Source organism: Tachypleus tridentatus, chromosome 13, assembly GCF_004210375.1.
Source record: "Tachypleus tridentatus isolate NWPU-2018 chromosome 13, ASM421037v1, whole genome shotgun sequence".
Taxonomy (NCBI): domain Eukaryota; kingdom Metazoa; phylum Arthropoda; class Merostomata; order Xiphosura; family Limulidae; genus Tachypleus; species Tachypleus tridentatus.
Window position 1 is genome coordinate 91558417 of NC_134837.1, and position 22224 is coordinate 91580640.

Sequence of the window (22224 nt, forward strand, 5' to 3'; positions counted from 1 at the left end):
GCTTGTTCGTTTTATTGTTTGTTTTAAAATTTCGCATAAAGCTACTCGAGGGCTATCTGTGCTAGCCGTCCCTAATTGAGCTACTCTTTTACCAACGAATAGTGGGATTGATCGTCACATTATAACGCCCCCACGGCTGGGAGGGCGAGCATGTTTAGCGCGAGGCGGGCGCGAACCCGCGACTCTCGGACTAGGAGTCGCACGCCTTACGCGCTTGGCCATGATCTAATGATGCATATATTGGCAAAACTACGGTCATAATAATGATGTATTTATGGAACGTAGAATTGTCTTGTTTATTTTTAATCTCAGTTTGATTATATTATAATTTCAAACTGTTGGGATATTGATGTTATATATATATATGCTATTATAAAAATTAATAATATAAAAATAATTGTTAATGTTATATATAATGTAATGTTATAATGATACATGATTGGAAAAATGGGTACTGTGTATTATTATTCTGCAAGTGTTATTTTTACATTAAAAAATCAATAGATGGCAGTAAAGAGTGTACACTGTCATCGGCTTTGAGGTGTGGGGTTTTTTTTGTTAATGGCGTTTTTACGGTACTATTCGATTAGGGTTAGGTATCGAATTCGTAGTGTACTTTAAATGTTAATATACTTTTATTTATTTGATACACAAAGCTAGAGGTAAAAATTACGTTAACGTTTAACTCGGTTGTAAATAAGATTTAAAGTGCTTTCAAAGAAGTGTTAAAGATGTGATAAAACATGGATTGACTGGAGAAAATGAGGTTGAACTTTTGCCGTACTCAAGTTTTGTTACTTTTAGTGTTACTATTATTACTAATTATATTAGTAGTTTACTCTTAGCAACTATACACTAGTTATGTGGAATATTAATACTCGAAATATTGTAGTTTTGCTGTTACTGTTAGTAGTGGACTAACTGTAGAATGTCGATAATTTTAAGAAATTTTTATTGAGAAAGATTTTCTCTTCGATGAATCTGTTATTATTAATCATTAATGCTAGACAGAAAATATTGTTTATTTTAATGTTCAACTGCAGTTAATCGTATCGTTTATCTGTTATGATAATTCTAGTTTTGCTTTTATCCAACTATCAAGTTAAGGTTGTGTAAAAATCAGTTAATGATTGATAATTGTAAGGATGCTTTTAATTTAGAATTCCACTACCACTATTCTAAAATTATAAATAAAAATAAAACAGGAGTCATTAATGTACAAGAAAAAGGGAAGATCTATTAATGACTGTTCAAGTATCTCTCTGTGGAAAATATTTGAATTTGAAGCGTGTTTTAAGAGAAAGCTAAGCATACAGTGAACTCAGGTTATTATTGTTAAATAAGTACCTTGAATATTGTGGTATATTGTAAAATGGATTTAAGATCATTTCATAGTTTCAGTATTCTAAATGGTAATTATGTTATTCAAATACCTCAAATAGAAGAAATAGAGTCAATTAGAAAAAGCTATTTTATTAGCATTAAAGTAATGGCCATTTGAAAATACTTTTTATAGCCTGTAGTTTTATATATACATTTTTTATAAACAGTAAAGAATTTGGAACTTGTGTATCTATTTTCACACAACATAAATGGTTGAATAATTTGGAACTGGTTATTTCCAGAAATTAAGAATGGCCCTTTCAACTCTTCTTCCAAATAATGCAATGAATTTTACAGAAAATCAGCAAGGTAATGTACTTTTGGAACGATTACGTTGTCAACAAGAGTCTGGAAGATTTTGTGATGTAATATTGCATGTACAAGGAAAACAGTTTCTAGCTCACCGTAATGTTCTTGCTGCATGCAGCCCTTATTTTGACTCAGTCTTAAAAAATGCATAGAATTGTGAAAGAACAGTTAACGGTGACATGTCAGAATCAAGGTGCATTTCAGTCCTTGTTGAACTATATGTACACTGGTAATGTAGTAATTGATAAAAGCAATGTTAATGAACTTTTGCGTCTTGCCAACCACTTTTTGGTTACAAGAGTTAAGAACTACTGTGCTGAATATCTTGAAAGGTACATAGATATCAACAATTGTTTAAATGTTAAAGAACTTGGTGAGAAATATAACATGCCTAATCTAGTAAAAACTGCTGTAATATTCATCCAGAATAATATCAAAGATGTCCTGGAACAACAAGAAATTCTTGAATATCCTCGAAACAAAATTGAACAATTTTTATCTGACAAACAGTGGAACTTTCATCAAGAGTTTATTTTAAAGTTCCTACCTAACTGGGTTAGCTATGACATAGCACATCGTGAGGGGGGACTTAAGAGCTTTATTGACGTTTGTAGCATGGCGAACAATTAACGAGTCTGTGATTTTAAGCCATTTGGATTCTACAGATTTATACAAAAGTAGTAAACGTTGTTTGTACTTTATTCTGGAAAGCTTGGAAGAAAATGATATTCGGTTTGATCAATACAAGAATACTTATGAGGAATTGAAGACCCAATATGGAACATCAGAAACAAATCTGGATAATGAAAGTTTTATGAATATTGCAATATCCACTGCCATTGAAGGCTTACAACAGTTGTCAGGAAATGAAAACCAAGAAATGGGACATGTGACAGTTTTACCCTTTGAAAATAGTAAAGAAAAAACTTTAAAGTCATCAGATGAGAATGGAGAAGCATCAAAAGATGAAATGAGCCTTATGGACAAAAATGATATGAATAAGAGTGACTGTGAAACAAACTTTGAACAGCATGAGTGTATTCAAGAATCAGAGGGGATTGGTCAACGTGTAAGAAGAACACCAAGAAATTCTGTGAAGCTGTTTTATGGTAAGTTAAAAAATTATTTAAATTGACAGTAAGCTTTGTTTTCTGATGTTAATAAATGATGTAGTAGAATAGTGTTATTTTTTTATATCAAAAAACAAACAATGCTAATTAACATAGAAAAACCCTTTGTGGGTTTTCTCAAAATATGCCAGTTACTCAGCAAAAACATTTGACTTGAATTATATGTATATATATTTGGGATACAAGCATTAACAGATTTAAAATGGTGACACTTAAACTTCTAAGTATGTACCATTTTATATGACATACAGAAAGTAACTTGTCAGTGAAGCAGAAATTGGTAAAAACTGTCATTTTGCCTTCCATTTAATGGTGTCACTTTTTATATGCAACTTTAGATGTTCATCTTTCTAAACTTTCCTTATTAACCCATATAATGATGTCTTGCTTATTGGCTAGAAACTCTTGGAAGATGTAATAGAATGAACATGAAAAGTAAGTTGAATACCCTTCTCCAGAATACAGTAGATGGTACTCGTGTAATCATTCATAAATGAATATAAAATCAGTTAATGAAAAAAAATAGCTGAAAAACATGAAGGTAGTTAAAAGTGAATTTTTCACAGCCTGATATTTCAGTTTGAAAGCTTAGTTTTAGCTTTAGTTATGTGTATGAATACAGGACTTGTTTGAATAAAACATTCTGATTAAAGAAATTTTCTAATTTAAAGTGTTCTCAACATTAGTGATCAAATTATTAATGGTGAGCTTTAAAGTTTTACACACTAAAGAATTCACAATAAGAAAAGGTTATGAAGCATACTTAATCACACCATCAGTGTAGCATGCTTTATGACCTTTTGTTATTGTGGATTCTTTAGTGTGTAAAACCTTAAAGCTCACCATTAATAATTTGATCACTAATGTTGAGAAAACTTTAAATTAGAAAATTTTCTTTAATCATTATTGACTGTATGAGACACCACACTCAAGTTATTTGCTATATTTCTTACAAGTTTTATGATAGTCTACTAACATATGTTTAATGGTAATATTATTCAAGTAATCGACTGATACCATTAAATGTTGTATAAAGTCAAGTAATTTTTTACTGTTAAAGATAAAATGTGTTAGACTAGACAGGTTATACATTAGATGATGTACTGTACATTATTACACAAAATATGCAATCACTTGATTTGTTAGACTATTAAAGGTAAGCTTTATTAGACATCAAAATGTATGTTATACATTCTTACATTATATAGGCAACTAGGTGTTTTGTTAAATTATTAAAGTTGAGACTTATTAGATACTGAAAGGTAAGACATATTAGACTAGGAATGTTAGCTGGAGGGAGCTGCAGGTTTCAATGACAGTGTGGAGATCAAAAGGTTTAATGTTATAGTCCTACAACAGAAGGTTTTAAGGATATGGTATAATATTTTCTAGTATCTTCAAAGATAGAAATTAGATTTTATGTATTAGGACATTGTATAGTATATAACATTGTAGTTAGTTTTCTTGCTGGCAGGTTCTTTTTAATTATCTGTTGAAAGTAATTCAACATCCAGTTGTACGGTAAAAATAAATTACTCTGTTTTCTGTTTAATGTTTTATAGAAATCCAAACTCTTCTATACTGCCATACATTTACTGCAAACCTTCATTACACATGGTGGTAACTAGTTTAAAATCAGTACTTTCTTGTATGAAGTAACTTCATTAGCTAACACTGATTGATTCACTTTCTATCTATAAAAGCACTACTATATTCTTGAAACAGCCACTATCTACCTACACTTTTTATATATAATCTACTTTCCATATGCTGAACAATTTTACATCACATCTGTAGAATTTTCTAGTACATGTTTAAATAAATGTTTTGATATTAACATTATTATTAAAACCTATATCTATTTCTAGCTAAAAGTTAAATTTCACTGTTGAAAATATAACTGTAACAATATGCTGCTCTTGGTCACATAATCCTTTGTTCAGGAAAGGACAGAGTTCTATCCATTAGACTCTTCAGTTAATTTATTGGATGTCAGACCTGGGTGATTAACTTGATTAATTAGCATAGTAGATTACACATGAGCATTGATTATATCACTTAGTGTCATGTAAAATAACTGATTAGTCAGATTTATGATGAAATCAATTAATTTCACAAAAATTATGTAAAGTAGATTTTTCAGATTATTACTAGTTTTGACTTATTGAAGGTTGTTTAGAAATCTGAATCCGAAGGAAGAACTTATATTAACTTATTCCTTACAATATATAGAAGTTTGAGCACAAACAAGTTTATTATACATCTTTTTTAACTTCTAGAATAATCATTTCTCATTAAATTTTTTTTTGAAGACAGTTTGATACTGTTTGTTAATAGAATTATGTTCTGTTTTATAATGTTGGGTAGTTAATCTAATTAATTGATATAATGATCTATGAGCTTCAGTTAATGTTATGAAAATTATTAACCAGCAATTCCAATTATTTTTTTCAATTACTTCAACTAGCAGTGATCAAAATTTTTCCATTTATAATTTTTGATTGAAAATTTTCAACTTAAACTGTTAGTATTACAGCTCACAATAAGTAATCAGAATTAGGATTATTGTTCACTATTGTTTTTATTATTCTGGCTACTAAATTTTAAATATTGTTATTGTGTTTGAACACAAAACTACATAATGGGTATCAACTGAATTTTCAGCATTGCAAGTGTTATTAGTCAGCTTACTTGAGAATTGTTTTAGCCATATCATGAAAAAATACTTAGTTGAATGTAATTAATTGAATAACAAATTTCACTGCTCACTTTGCTCTAATGTTTTATAGTTTTTAGAAGTTCATAATTTTACACAGTTGTTCCTAAGTAAATAAATTTATTGCTTAAAGACTATTTATAATTTTAGTAGCCACACAAACTACTTTTGATGTTACTTTTTAAATTTGCATATAAATATAGTTAATTTTTTGTATGTTATGGGATCATTCAATTTACATATGTAGCTGAGAGAAGGCAACATCATGGATATGTCAAAACAATCAAATTTACATGGTTTGTAGTATTATAAGTTATTATCCATTAATTGATATTTACTGTGTTAGTATAATCTTTTCTTGTGCAAATAAACATGTTATAAGATTTATTTGAAACTTGTTTAAAAAAAAAGTAGAAATATGTGAAAGTAAGTTACAAAGAACTATTCTGTGACCCAATAAGCCTTAGTTATTGCCTAAAATAATAAACATTGACTGTTAACCTTATATGCAATTAGTAAATGGAACAAACTAGAAGATAAGTTTTGTATAATAACACTGCACAACAATTTTTTTTAAAGTTTTTGCTAATTGTGACATATCTGGTGGGTATGCACAAATATAGTTTTGGTTTTGCTTCATCACTTAGGAACTCTGAGAAATAGACAGTTAACTGTTTACCAGCAATAACATATTTAATTGCTTTTATGTTTCTAATATGCTATTAGGTTCAACATAATTTAAAAGTGTTTTACTCATGATTTTTCTTTGTATATGTCCAGTGCATCACATTGCAGTGTCCAACAGTAGTCAGCAAGCATTTACAGATTCCAGTTGCCCTGATATCATTTTTCCAACGTAGCAAAACTGAAAATTTCGATGAAATGGTACGTGATGGGCAAATTAGGATGTGATTTTCGTGATCAGCAGCCAAATATCTATAAGAAACACCCAACAGTGTTCAAGAAGCAAAAACTTTTTTGTGCAGTGTAATGTGTTTATGAAGTGTTTATGATATTTAAGACTTGTTATTTTTCAGATTCTCCAGAGGAGTTAGATGATAACATATTAATTAATTCTCATAAACGAAAACCTGGTCGTCCTAGGAAAATCCAGCAGAATCAGTCTAAGCCTCTAATTAAAGTGAATGTACCTAAACGACCAAGGGGTAGACCCCCAAAGTATGGAAGACTTGAAGTGTTGGTTAACTCTGACCCTACACATAAGTTAGATGATGAAAAGGAGCAAGAATTGAAAGATGAAGAACAGAGTCATGATAGCGACAGCAGTTGTGGGTCTCATAAAAGAAGGCAAGCCACTCAACGAGTATTGCAAATGAAGTGGAAAGATGGAGTGAAATGTCCTTACTGTGTTTATATTTCTCGTGGAGCAAACCGTCTTGAGCAGCACATGTCTACGGTCCATGCCAAAGATGTAACTTACAAGTGTGGTGTATGCGAATTTACCTGTAGTTGGAACCGTGAGTATTGGGACCACATGAGGGCTCATTATGATGGCCCACCTTACAAGTGTGAGTCTTGTGATTATACCTGTGAGAGGATACAGTTTCTGTTGACACATCGAATGAAACATACAGATGAAAAGCCATTCCAGTGTGAAGAGTGTGGCTATCGTTGTCGTACAAAGTGCAACCTAATTGCCCATAAAAGAAGCCATACTGGTGAGAAGCCTTATAAATGTGAGCACTGTGGCCGTTGCTTCAGTATGAAAGGATCTCTTGATCAGCACATGGCTACTCATAGTAACATTAGACCTTTTCTTTGCGATATGTGTGGATTTTCTACAAAATACCAGTCACATCTACAGCTTCATCAAAAGATACACACAGGTGATGTTTTTCGTTGTGATCATCCCAATTGTACGTACTTTACACCAAAGAAGAGTCAGTTGGCTGCCCATGCTCGAACCCATACAGCAGAACGATCTCACATCTGTGCTGTTTGTGGACGTGCCTTCATAGAAAAGAGTCATCTTGTACGACATGAACGTATTCATCTGAGTGATAAACCTTATAAATGTGATCAGTGTGAATATAGTAGTACAAGGCGAGATAAACTTAAAGAACATGTTGAAAAACACCACAGTGCAAATGCTACTGCAAAAACTCCTTTTAAACCTAGACGACCTCGTCGTCAAACTTATGATCCAGCTTGTTTTCCAAATCTAGATGTACAGGTTGCACAAGCAACACGTGTTGTCAATGAAGTACTTGCTGATACATCCCACCACAGCTCAGAACAAGAACCAGCATCTTGTCAGTATCCTTATGGCACAGAAGTTTGCCCAGAGCCCTCAACCAGAGTTCTTGTAGTGCAGAGCCCACCTGAAGGTGTTCCAGTGTCAGTGCATCATCAGCAAGTGTCCATGGTAGACCCACTCTCACAACACAGTCATCCTGGTCATCACCCTCAAGTCATGTATGTGGAATCAAGAATGATGCCATCAAACCAGCATGCAAATGTCAGTGTGCTACCTGCCAATATTCATCACCAGCATCATGCTCCATCTCATCATCATCATCATCACCCCCCTCCTCCTCCTCCTCCAAGACCTCCTGTCTCTGCAGGTCCCAATCCAGGAGATGGAGGAGGAAACTATCCTCATTCACAAGACCTTGGAGGTCTTGGGGCTTTTATGGCTTTGTTCTGATGTAGCATAGGTTAAATGTTTTGTTTTTTTATAAGGAAAAAGTGCCATCTCATGTAACTGCAACAAGAAGATAAAATGGACTGCTATTGACTTCATTATTATTGTTTTGCTGTCTGCCAAATCTAATGCAATGTGCTATCTGAAGTGTTAGTTGTGGATTATATGGTTTTAATCTCAAGCTATTCATTTTGCACATTGTCTGTGGTATAAGAACTGATTTTAATATAGTACCTTTATACATTTTATCAAGAAAGTTGAAATTGCTTCTTTTGCTATTTTCTTTGAGATAGACATAATCAGCAACTAATACCATTACAAAAGTTGAATTTTTGTGAATGTGCTAAGTACTTGTACAGTAGTAAAGCTGTTTGAAAGAGTGGTGTGTAAATTAGTTGGTAGCTGGTTTTTAATGTGTATATGACATGGTTCAACATATATTACAGTTTTGCATCATATTCTGTAAAAATTGATTTCCAAAAGCTTTCTGTGGGAACAAAATCAATCTACAGATGTGTGTATTTGGATGATAGTACAAACATGGTCCAAACAAGTGTACTATAATAGTGCATGGTGTAATGATTGTATGTGTTTCTTATAACAGTCAACATTTTAACTGTTACAGTAGCAGTATAGTTTAATTTCGAGACATCTGTTATTTGATAAGTGACTTGTGTGTCATGCCCATATTTCAGTGCTTTACATCTTTCTCTTTTCTTTTTTTTTAGCACGTTTAGTGATCAAATCTTTCAGAAGCATGAGTATAATTTTAATGATTTAGCTGTACCCAGGTATGTACTGATGTTATGAAGTTTAATAAAATAGTGAAATATATATCAGTTTGAAAGTTACTTTTGTGAGTTACGAGGTTGTGTGATGGAGCATCCATTGCTTCACAGGACTTTAAAGCAATATCTTAAACCTATAAAGTGTGAAGAGGTTTTAATTGTTCATATTATAATTTTCTTAGTTATTTTATTTCATTAATGCCCTGTCTTGGCACAGCAGATCACAAGTTTGTTTCAGACTACATTCTTAGTTGCTAAAGATGGCTATGATAAGGGAAAGTGAGTAATATATTATACTGTGATACTGCAAGAGCTAAATGATGTGGAGATTTGAAGAAGCAGTTCAAAATAAATGTATGTGTATGTGGTAGTAAGGTAAAATCGTGCCTACATCTGTTAAAACATTTAAATTGATTCTTCTATAACAGTGTTTCCCAATTTTTTTGCCATAGTGCCCCCTTCTAAAACATTTTAATAAAATGTAAATTGTAAGATAATAACAGTCAATTCTTATGTTTTAATTTTAACTAATACAACTTTGAAACCCTCATTACTTTTCTATTTATCCTCTCATTTTAAAAATGCCCTCTAGTACACTTAGGTTGAGAAGCATTTTACAAGATAAAGATATTTTCAAAATTGATGTAATGCTTCATGCTTTGAAAAAAAAAGGAGAGAGAGACAAATATGTTTTGTTTTAGGCTTTGATAACTGGCTGTTTTAAAATTCCTTCTCTGCATCAGCTGGTGGTAGTCATAAATAACAATACAATTTAAATCAGTGTCAAGCCTGTTTTGAGAAATGAAGAAAGTTGTCAAAAAAAGTATACATGTAAGCCACTGCAGGGAAAGTTGTTTCATTGTACAAACTGTATTTTGTCTTGGTTTCTGTTTTATTTTAGAAGATTACCTAGTTTTGTGTGTTCTAACACTGGACAGGTTCATCAATTATAAATTGTTTTACAATGAGGTACTGTTGATCTTTGTAAAATGAGGGCAAGCAACTTTTCATGTTTTAATTGAAAGTGACAAGCCCTCTCTCTGTTGCTATTGATGTTTTGTTTTTTTCACTACTGATCATTGTACAGAATCAGTGCCTTCATTTATTAACTGCTAAACATTTCCAGTTCAAAAGATTTATTATAATTAAATTTAACACTGTATTTGATATTCTTGGTAGAGTAATTTGTGCACTTTAATCAATACAATATGAATGCATGGTTTAAGAAAGTAAAAGGGTATTTGAATTAATATAAAGTTACAGTGTATCTGTGTATTCTGTTACTGGGTCATAACAATATGCACATTTTTTTGTACAGTTTGTTCTCTTTGTATAATTTTTGTGTTTTTTCAATACATGTGATTTTAATTATAAAAATTACATCCCCTTCTAAAAAACAAAATTTAAGTTAAGAATAACAAATGATATAAGTTATGAAATATGCTTGCGAGAATTTTATTAATTGAAAAATATACTTATTTCTAAGCTTTGTTATGATTATTGAAACTTTTGTTTTCAATTTCATTTAATGAAAATTCCAGTAGTTGATCATATAAATATTTCAAGTGATGGATGTGTTTTTGAGCACATTTTTTAAGTATATATTCATACACTTGTGAAAAAAACAAATAATAAATTACCTGAGATGACATTAATTCTCAGTTTCTATATGTATTCACATGTATTTTGGCTAAAGAATAAAATTTTAAGTGAAAATAGATGCATTCTGTTTTATGCTATATAAATATGTGTTAACAATTGTCTTACAGAATTAATAAAACCTCTAGAAAACCTGGATATACACTAAATTGGTAATACTTCTGGAAAGAAAGAATGTCATTATTACTGGAAATTGCCTAAAATTATTGTTTTGAATTTACATTTAACCTTTTGCAGAGTTTTTCTCATTATAGTAGCACTTGTGTATTATTTTTCTTGATTATTAATGCTTGCTGTGTAAAGAAAGACAACAAGATCCAACTGTAAGTGAATGATCATGTATTTGTGTAACTGTGAAAGTAGTGGCAATATACAGAATGTTATTAACAAAAATAGGGGAACATATTTAGTCATGGTATGATCTTAAACTCAGTTATACAAATATCAGTTGTTCTAGGTAAGGTTTGTAACATAAGATAGTTAAAAAGTAGGTATAGAAGATTCAAAACTCATTTAAATTTAGTTTTATCCAAAAAAAAAAAGTTTGTTATTAGCTAGCATTTATCATAAATTATAACCTGTCTTTTCTTTCTGTGATATTTATCAAAACAAAGGCTGATGTACACTAGGCATATTAGCTACTGCATAATCTGTGTTCTGCACTAACCTATGTAATTGTGAATTTTAGAGACCGTGAAAGAAAATGTAACTTAATGCTATTAATGCACCATACCAGACTTTGTACAGGTGTTCATTCATGAACTAAAGATGCATTCTATTAGAATGTGTAAAAATGTTCTTTCAAGACCCAACGATTATTAATTATACCTGCTTGATTTGGTCTCAAGTGTATCTGAAGTAATGTTTTTTAACTTGTTGATTTCAAGTTGTCATACACTGTTTGAAGATTGCTTTTTTTAAATAACATTGAAACATTTTAAATGGGATATTACATCATTAGTGAATAAAGTAGTTTAAAAATAACATGAATTGTAAATGTATCTCTATATATTTATATACATTATATAAATATCAGCCAGTTCATGTCCTACAATTAATCATCTATGCTAATATATTGACTAAAACTCATTATAAAACCTCACAGGTTAAAATGTGGGAGAATATTTTGTGATATCACATGGATTTAAACCATCTCACCTACTATATTAAGCTCAAATAAAAACACTCAAAAGTCAGCTCTTCATTCAAATGTCTATTAAGCCTTCTCGTAAATTAACTGTATCCACCATATCTGACAGTGACCTATTCTAAAGGCTGACTACTCTGTTAGAAAAATAAAGCACATAATGAATGCTTTTTTTCTCTTTTGTATTCCTTCACTACACAGTCAAATCATTAACAGCTCATAATTTGGAAAAAATAAGGGATGTAGCAGAAGTGGTTTACACATTTTTTTATAATGAACAAAAGAATTATAGGTTTGAAAAATAATCAGATAATAACAATACTTGGGATGCTAAGTATTAGAAGGTATGATTGTGATAAAATTGCACTAAATTGTTGTAATTTTTCGTATTTTTCTTGATTATCTTTTGGGGATTTCATAGCGGAGACATTTAAACATAGTTTTTTAGCTAGGAATTTTACAGATGTTCATCTTCTAACGAAGTTTCAAAAAGCCCCTCTAGATTTGATTACGAATATTGATTGAGAAGGGTTGCCCTTTCTCGTTCAATATTTGTAATCAAAGCTTGAATAAGATTATTTTATCTTTGTTTTGATTTTAAGTTAGAGAAGCGTACTGAACTAAGTAGGGGCAATCTAAACTAATTTTTTATTATAATGTGTAGATAATTTTTATTTTGTAGTATGTGTCGATCAGAAATATCCAACATATAATTATTTTGGAAATGAAGGCAAACTGTTACAAGTTTTCCTGTACGTATTGGTGTTGCTTTTTCTAATGTTTTTGTGATATTGTCAGTAAGAAATGGCGTATTTCTTTCTCTTTTTTTTTTCTTTTATAAGAAAATGGATGCATATTTGTTTTGGTTTCGATTTTATTGAAAATTGTGTGAACAGGAATAATAAAGATAGAAGGTTACTCGCTGCTAATCTTGAAAATAAATGTGTACTTACAGTTCAGTATTGACTATTTTCAAAATAATGTAGATTTTTAATGGTAAATTATGTCTATATAAATGTGCTTAAAAGTATAGATATTAATGAAGTCATTAGGGAACAAGATACCCATAGTATTTTATTATAGAAGTTTTAAAATGAGCTTTCGTTCAAGAAACATTGTGACATATCTGTAGGACCAACCATGTGTCTTCGGGCAGATGCACCCTATGAATGCAGTGTGTGAATCAAACTAGTTTGGTTTATAAAGCTTGACCTGACATTGTTGTGAAAACAAATACGATTGTTACTTTATATTTTGTGTACCTAAAATACCAGTTTGATTTGGTTCTCTCTCCACTGTACGTCATATTGTTAACATTGTGCGGTGCTGATTTGCATACGACATTTCTTACTAACGGCTCTCCAGTAATATCGTAAGTTTCCACATTTTCACTTTTTTAGGAAGATTATATTAACATTAGAAGACTTAGTGATAAAGAACTAAGCCTAAGCTTGGAGAAGGGAATGGGTGTGATTAGAAGCAAGGCTCAAACCACACGTATTGTGAGTGTAACCGCCAAGCTCTACATTGTTTTCGCAAGTGGTAATGTAGTTTGAGCATTTACCTGAAGGTGAAATATTGTATTCCTGTTGAAATTATGGTGCTTGCGAATGGAATAAATGTTTATATCCTGGAAAGGTATGTTTACTCTATCAAAATCTTGCAAACATACAATAAGAAAAAGGCATGTAATCACTCTTTTATGGATTTGAAATATTGATGTTCGAGAAGCAGAAAGGGGCATATATTAACACTATCCAGTTAATTCTCGTAAGTGCGAATGCTTACCCTTTAACCAAGTTAACTAGTTAATATTAAAGTAACTTTTTAATCAGGATAATGTGTTAAATGTTAAAGTAAGTCATTAACTACAATGGCATGTTTATGCTAAATAACAACCTTAAATCAATATAATATTTAAAACCGTACGTTTTAATCAAAATATTTTGTTAATGTCAAATCACGCCCATTGATTTTACTGTAGAGTTATAAAAATGCTTTATCAGGCACGCTATTCATTTTGGGAAAATATATCTGTGGACTATGAATGAATAAAAATAAAGTAAATGTTTATTTGTTATTTTTAAGTGCAAAATATCACATTCTTCGTGATTAATAATAACTTGACCATAACCAAAAATTATGACACTAATTATATATCACGTTATCTAAAGTAAGCCATATGAAAAAACAAAAAACGTATTATTAGCAGAACATACCGATTATTTAATTGTGCCCCTTCAATGTCAGCGATATTTTTGGCTGTAATCCTAATGTGTTTCTAGGTTTCGTCAGTTTAGGATATTTTCATGAATTTTAAATTCATATACTGATAAGGCAAAACAAAACTCTTAATATAAAGTAAAAAACAAATTGCACAATTAAACCAGTACCTTTAATAAAATTTATGTTAAAGAACTAATGGAATGTAACTTACAAATTCATAAAATGTTGATGGTTTGCATCTTGGACAATCTTTGACTCCTTCCCTGTTCTGTAGAAAAGCAACAACAGAATACGCAAAACGTTATATAATGTCTCAAACAACGTCTCTAATGGCCAATGAAGACCCATTGAATAGCTTTGACAATGTAATTATAGTTGTTTTATATCTGAGGTAAACGAATACAATGTTTTATCTGCTTAGTAAGAGCTAAGTGTTAGGATAAAATAGCAAAAAAAAATATTTATGAAGATATACTAAATGAATAAAAGTGTGCAATGTATAATAAATACTTTCGTTCATCTAATTAAAATAACAAAGTTAAAAGTAATAAAATAATAATTTAGTAAGCATACTATGAGCTGTGTCTAAAACATAAGTAATAGCTATAAGTAGTAAATAAAAGCTAAGCCTGAGAACTAGCTGAATGGTGTATGTAAAAACCTCAGTAATAAGATTTTCACTGAACGTTACATGTATCCTTGAAGAAGGTGAGACTTTGGGGCGGGGATTGAGTTCACGTCACTCCCGAGAGTATTAATCATTTCTGTACGTTGAACGGTTAAGTCAGCTAGAAATTATATGATTTAATATTAATTAACTATATCAAAATCAAAAGCTCAAAATAACGTAAATTAAAACTTACCATACGAAAAACATCGTCCATTATTACCTTGAACATAAGTTAATAAAATACAATGTACACGTCGTAGCTTTAAATCTGTCAAGATGTCCTGTAAGATTGGTTTGTTTTGAATTTCGCGCAAAGCTCCACGACGGTTGTCTGCGCTAGCTGTTCCTAATTTAACAGTGTAAGACAAGAGGGAAGACAGCTGGTCATCACCACCCATCGCCAACTCTTGTGTTACTCTTTTACCGACGAATAGTTGGATTGACCGAACATTTTAACGCCCCCACGGCTGAAAGGACGAGCTTGTTTGGTGTGAAGGAGACTCGAACCCGCGATCCTCGGATTACGAGTCGAGTGCCTTAACCACCAGACCTGTCTTGTAAGATAGCCAGAAAGTTGTTGAACTTGCAAAAACATGAATACAAAATTACGGTAAAGGAATCCTATTTTTAGAAAAAGAACTGAGAGTATATTTAAAGAGCTCTGACCACGAAGCCATGTAATACTAAACGTATTTTATTGTGAATAATGAACACAAGTTCAACTTGTTTAGATTATTTCTATTCGGAAACGGAACATTATTATCTTGAAAACTTTAACATTTAATTAACGATGCTTACATACAAATCCAAAAATTGTTCTTTGAAGTAAAAGAACATTTTATCACAGTGAGTTCTGGTAGATAAAAGTGCGTGGCGTTGTGAAAAAAGAACTTTGGTGATAAATAGACATGCAGTATAACTCTTCGTCAAAGTATTTTTTACTAAAACTTGTTATGCATAGAAATTCAACTTCGGATAAACGTAAATCTGTAACTTGCAGGCTGAACTAATTTCATTATAGTTCTTGTTAGAATATTATACAGAATAGAATCCAACATGTGACTAGCGTACATTACATGTCTGAATGTTATATAGTACGAGATGCATAAAGAACGAGATTCAGACAGCTGATCCTATGGGAAATTAGTCAAGTTTATTTCATGTTAGTGTATTATAGAGAACGGAAACAAGAATCAAGTATAATGCATATTATATAGAATGATTCGATATAATTCAGTTTTGTATATATTATTTAGAACGGAACCCAGATAATTGACTTAAGTATAGACTGAGTTAGAATATTATACTTAATGAAGAGCAAAACTTAAGTCAGTTATACACTGTGTAGAGCGGAAACTAAACAACTTAACAAAGTTAGTAACGTTCATGTTAGTGTGTTATAAAGAACGATTCCTGAATCTGACTCGAGTACGTTTCATGTTTTTAAGTATATGGAACGAAACCAAAACCGTTGACTCCATCATATCTCTTGCACAAATGTTATAACGAACAGCACACATTATAGATGTTATTGGCGCATAGTTTATAGCAGGATATATTATATGGAAAACACTTAAACATGTGACTCGAATATATGCCAGTTATCAATTAGAACGGAACCGAGAAATATTATTACAATACAGCACATGTTAGTATGTTATATAGAACAGGTCCCAAACATCTGACCCTTGTCAGTGTATTATAATAATCAGGACCTTGACATTGACAGTACACATGTATGTGGGACACTCTCAGATATCTTAATTGAGTATATTTAATTTCAGTACCTTATACTGACTAGAACCCCGACATCCGACTCGGTGTATGTGATGTCTGTGTATTGAATAAAAAGAAATCCAGACGTTTGACTTGCGTATAATATGTGCGAATGTTATACAGAAAGGTACCTTTAAGAGAACTATTTCAGTATACTATATAGAACGAAAAACGAAACATAAACGTTTAACTAGCATAGAGCCAAACATCAGGCTCGAGTATAACTAATGTTACTATACAGTCTTGGTCAACATGTTTGGATATTTTTGTAATAAATAACATCATTACTATCAAGATAAAATATATATATAGCCATCGCTATCAAACTGAGAAATGCATATTACATTGAACATCTACACACGTAATCTGTATAACGAGACAGATTCTAAGGACATCATGAGTGAGTTATTATAAAAGCAAACACTTTAATCAGGAATCTGACGAAAGACGTGTAATTTAGCACTTCGCCCATTAGAACAAATTCTTACCAAAATATACATAATGACAAAATACAACGTCAATTTATTATAAATAGCATCTGTAACATAAAACCAGTTCATATTAAACATTTTGTACTTGTTTGATCCTTCTTCTACTCTATTATTAGAGTATACAAGAGTCAATTGCTCCGTAGGGCAAAGTAGCATGATGTCTATAAGGTTATTGATGTAATATACTGTGATTTCATCCCAACTTCTTACTAGAAGGCGCTTTAACTCAGCCACTGTAGCTGGTTTAAAGTCGTGGCTAGCAATTTTCCAGCTTAGTTCTGTCAAATAGTTCTCAATGGGATTACAATCTAGAGTTTTTAATGATCATGGCAATCATGTAATGTTCTCCTGGTCAAGATAATCCTCTGTAATACGCAAACTGTGTGTAGTAGCATTGTCATCCTGGAGCACAAGTTATAGCCATATCTTGCTCTAACATATTTCAGAAATACTGTCGTCATGTGGTACCTGTAGGAGGCACCATTGACGTTCCTCTGGAGGATATGAAGAACATTGTTTTTACCGTTGCCCAAAAGCGTACTGAACCAACTCCTGTGGGAAAAATAGTCTTCTCTCATCTGTTATCCTGGAAAGCGAGGAACATGAATCCTGCCATCAACTTTAACAAGCCAGAAACAGGACTCATCTGGAAAAGTGACATGTCACCACTGTCCTAACTGTACGTTGACATGCTGCTTTGTTCAAGTAATACAACAACAGTGAGTGAATTCTGTACTTGTCAGTTTGCGAATAGCTGTTCTTGCAAAATAACTTTCTTTGGATGAATGAATCTGCTCATGTCACTCCTGTTGTAAACTGTTGTGATACTTCCTTCGACCTTGACACGTTAGCCTGATCTAGAAACGACCATCTCGTGTTTTACTACCGTTTTTCGGCATTTACCAGTAAAATTTCCTGAAACAACGTTTCCCGTAGTCCGATGACGTTTCAGGATTCGAGATCAAGACACATGGTACTATATCATGTGGACAACCAAATTGCAGGATATACTGTGCATTATTAACATTAATGATAGTTTAGCAATTTTCCACTTTCTGTAGCTCGAATGGTAAATCAAACTCTCACATAATTTTTGTAAATGTGCTCATCTTGACCCTTATTTCACATACCAAATTTAAAGGCAATCCGTTAAAAACACACGAGATATAAAATCCCCAATTTTTATTCAATTTTTCTTTTCGCACCGAAAGTATGGAACTTTATTTGATAGAAAAACATACTTAACTTTATGGATTTTTCAAATTTGGTACACTGATAGATTTTTTACAACCTACAATAGTCTTCCGCTGGTACAGCGGTAAGTCTATGGATTTATAACGCTAAAATCATGGGTTTGATTCTTCTCGATGGACTCAACAGATAGCCCGATGTGACTTTGCAGTAAGAAAACACACACACATAACTTATAATAACGTGTCAATTCTGGTCTAGATATAAGCCACATGTCCAAAATGTGTCAACAGAATTGCTCAATTTTGACCAAAATGTTTGCGCACTCCGAAGCAAAAGTCACGTAAGTTATCGGTCTGAAATTTTTAGTACAGCTTCACCTAAGAGTAAAGGTTTGTCGTTTTTAGGTTTGGGTCATTCAGCTTAGTGACGTCTGATTTAGAGCAGCAAAACTATAAGGTGAAAGGTTATGCAGATATACAAATATTTGTGAGGCCAAGCAAACTAGGTTAAAAGTTTCTACCTCAAGATTTACAGAAATCGTAAAGTTGAACGGTTATTACTGATTATTCATTTCCAACTTTTCAGCACAACTTTATTAACTTTTATTAAATTATCCTAATTAAAGAGCGTTTAGCGTCATGTGATATCAGCTTAAGCAATTAGCATAAATAATGATACATGATACACCTTAGTGAGAGCACAAGGGTAGTGAGTGACAAGAAACTGTTGATCTAGTTTCTATGGGATTGCTATAAAGGAAGCTAGTCTATTTCCACCGTTTTAGAAAGGAAAACTACCACCACTGGTTGGTTCTTTAAAATATACGTCTGTTCTGAATAATAGGGTTGTGATCCTAAAACTAATATTGGTTACTATTGAGCGTTACTTTATATTTCAGTGATTTGTTAGTGTGTATTCTTAAAAAGTCATACTATCTAATGAAAAAACACCTTAGATGTTAAAAATGAAGGCATGACCAAAAAGGAATTCAGGAATTTTAAGGAATGAAATTAAAATTGGTGTTCAAACTGATAGCTACATTTATAGCACTGATACAGCACTTTTATAGTAAATATTCATTCATTAGGTAGCTTAGCCCCGAGCTTTTACTTCCTACCTACTGAGTTTCTTGGGGAATTTTGTGCACTCCAGGATCTTCTTTATTTGTGGTCCAACGAAGACACCAGCTTTGACCTTTTTCTCAGACGGCTTAGGGAAGTAGTCTCGAAGGTACCTGAAGGCTACAGACTCCTTATCAAGAGCTGTGACAAACTGTTTCATAAGACCCAATTTTATGTGCAATGGTGGGAAAAACACCTTCTAGAATGCCCTAATGTTCTGACAATATCCTTTTGTTTCGTACCGTTTGTACAGTCTAACAATTTGATACACTGTAACTTCTGATACGTGACAATACATGACTTTCCACAAAGTACAGAGAAATTTTGAATAAAGCATTGATATGTATCAAACGTGATAATAGCAAAAGCACATACGTTTATAGAAAGCATGTGTTTATACGTCTTTTGACGAAAAAATGCTTAAAACAACTTATACAAACCAAATTAACAGATCGTAATTACCTTCTTTGTTTCTCTTCGGGCATTTACTTAATAATTAATCCAGACATGTGAACATTAACATCAATGAAGAACAGTATGGAAAAATTTTGGCCAAGAATTTATTAGATAAAGAAATCTCAGACAACTGACTACAGTATATTTTATTCCATTTTATATTAAAACGGAGAAAGATGTCCAGACATTTGACTTTAGTATAGAACATGTCAGTTTAATGTGTAGAACAGGATCCAAACATACGATTGCATCATTATTTTTATATAGAATGGGCTTCTTTAGGAGTCTAACTCGAAAATAACTCACGTCAGTATATTATATATAAAAGAACCCAGTAATGCACTATAATCGCGTCATATTTCTGGATTCTATTATTTATATTATACAGACATGAACTAATCGTATTATTGTAATATAAAGAACAGTATCTAGAAATATAACGCGAGTATAGTGCATGTCAGAATATTTTTGGCTTTAATATAGGTCGTGCCAGAATATTGCGTGGAACAGAAACCAGACATCTGAATTCAATAAAGATGATCCCGGCATTGCCATGTACATTAAGGCGTTCACTTGTAACCTGAGGGTCGCGAACTCGAATCCCCGTCGCATCAAACATGCTCGCCCTTTCAGCCGTGGGGCGTTATAATGTTTCGGTCAATCCCCTGTTCGTTCGTAAAAGAGTATCCCAAGAGTTAGTGGTGGGTGGTGATGACTAGCTACCTTCCCTTTAGTCTTACACTGCTAAATTAGGGACGGCTAGCGCAGATAGCCCTCGTGTAGCTTTACGCGAAATTCAAAAACAAACAAACCAATACAGATATTGTTGGTATATTATATTGCAACGAGTATGATACGTGCTTGATTATCATAGAGAAGATGATCCTTAAGAGACTTGACTGAAATATTATTAATGCATTATATATTACAAAGAACGAAACCCACAGATATGACTAGATTATAGTTCAATCACGAATATTACATATATCGAAGCTTAAACATCCAACTCAAGTATAGTTTTCGCCAGTATTTTATGTAGGTTTGATTCGAAACACTTGAGTCGAGTACTTTATGTCTGTATGCTATATAGAACTAAACTGAGACATTTGGCTTTAATATAATTTATTTCAATAGATTACAAATAAGACCTAGAAATCTGACTGATGTACCGTCACGTAGAACGAACGCCATCAGAAACCTGACTCATTTATGGTTCATGTGCGTATTATATACAACAGAATCAAAACATCCAACTCTCGAGTACAGTTCATATTAGTATATTACAAAAACATAATGAAGCATATGATTTGTACATTTGATGCTTGCATGTCTATAGAACAGGACCTAGAAATCTGACGTCAGTATAGTTCGTGTAATTATGGAATGTAGAATGAAACGAAAACATAATGTCTATCTCTTTGAGGAAAGTCTTTGAAAATCTTTTGCCACATATCCTTTGTTTATAAATGGGAAATTTATGTTTAATGAATTACATGGACCGTGAATCATATGCTTTTTCACAATTTCAAACAAAACGGGATCTTCAATAAGATTTGATAGCTCTAAAGAAACGATAGCTTGATTGGGTCGGACTTTCTTTAAGCCATGTTAGTATGTGGAAGTCCTCTTTTTATCACTCAACAATGTACTTGTGACTGTGTTACTTAAGAGTCTATGTCTTTAGAAGAAATGTTGAGTTAGATAAAGGCGGTTAATGAGACGTTTAGTTTCTCATTAGTAATCTTGTAATTTCCATCCAATTTGAACGGCAGGTATATATTTTAAACAGGAGGATCTCTATACTTCTTAACATAACAAATGGCATCTTAGATGCGTTCAGGGATATATATGGAGTCTCGTGTAACACTATAAGGTAAAATCAGCAACTATTTGGTAGATATTGTTGGTATATTATATTGCAACGAGTATGATACGTGCTTGATAAGTGCCAACATTTCTGGCACTTATATCCCAGCATCTCTTTGAATAAATATAATTTTCGGATCATAATTTGTTACAAACAACATCTCCGTCTCACATTCTGCGTAGTTGTCAACAGCATATTGATGAAAAAGATACTTTCCCTTCTAAATGGTGTTATATTCATTTTCTTTAAACATTAACTTGTATGCATATAAGCCTTTACGGTAACCTTTTGTTCACCATAAATTATCCAGTGTGAGAATTTCTTTACTAATCTATTAAATAACTATCTTCTCCTTCAAGAAATAGTAATGGATGTTATAAACAATTTTATGCCCTATTAGTGTCGACTATTTTTTCATTCTCTTATTTTTTGCTCAAGTAGAATAACTCTCCTTTCATACTCCAACTATCATTATAACCACTTCATGAAAAACTGGATAATTATACCGACTTATATACTCTCCTGAAGTTTGTTTTAAATCTGTAATTTATTTGACGCTATTGGTGTACGGATTGCGCGAATGTAACATTTATTGAAAGACAAACTAAATTTGTTTCAGCTCCTAG

At 32.1% G+C, this 22224-nt stretch overlaps 1 pseudogene across 1 annotated transcript; it reads left to right on the forward strand.

Moving 5' to 3' along the window:
- The first annotated feature begins 1185 nt into the window (after positions 1-1185).
- On the forward strand, positions 1186-10707 carry LOC143241106 (uncharacterized; annotated as a pseudogene). Its single transcript, XR_013022177.1, has 3 exons — positions 1186-1325; positions 1626-2801; positions 6576-10707. The product of XR_013022177.1 is annotated as an uncharacterized LOC143241106 (transcript).
- The last annotated feature ends 11517 nt before the right edge of the window (positions 10708-22224 follow it).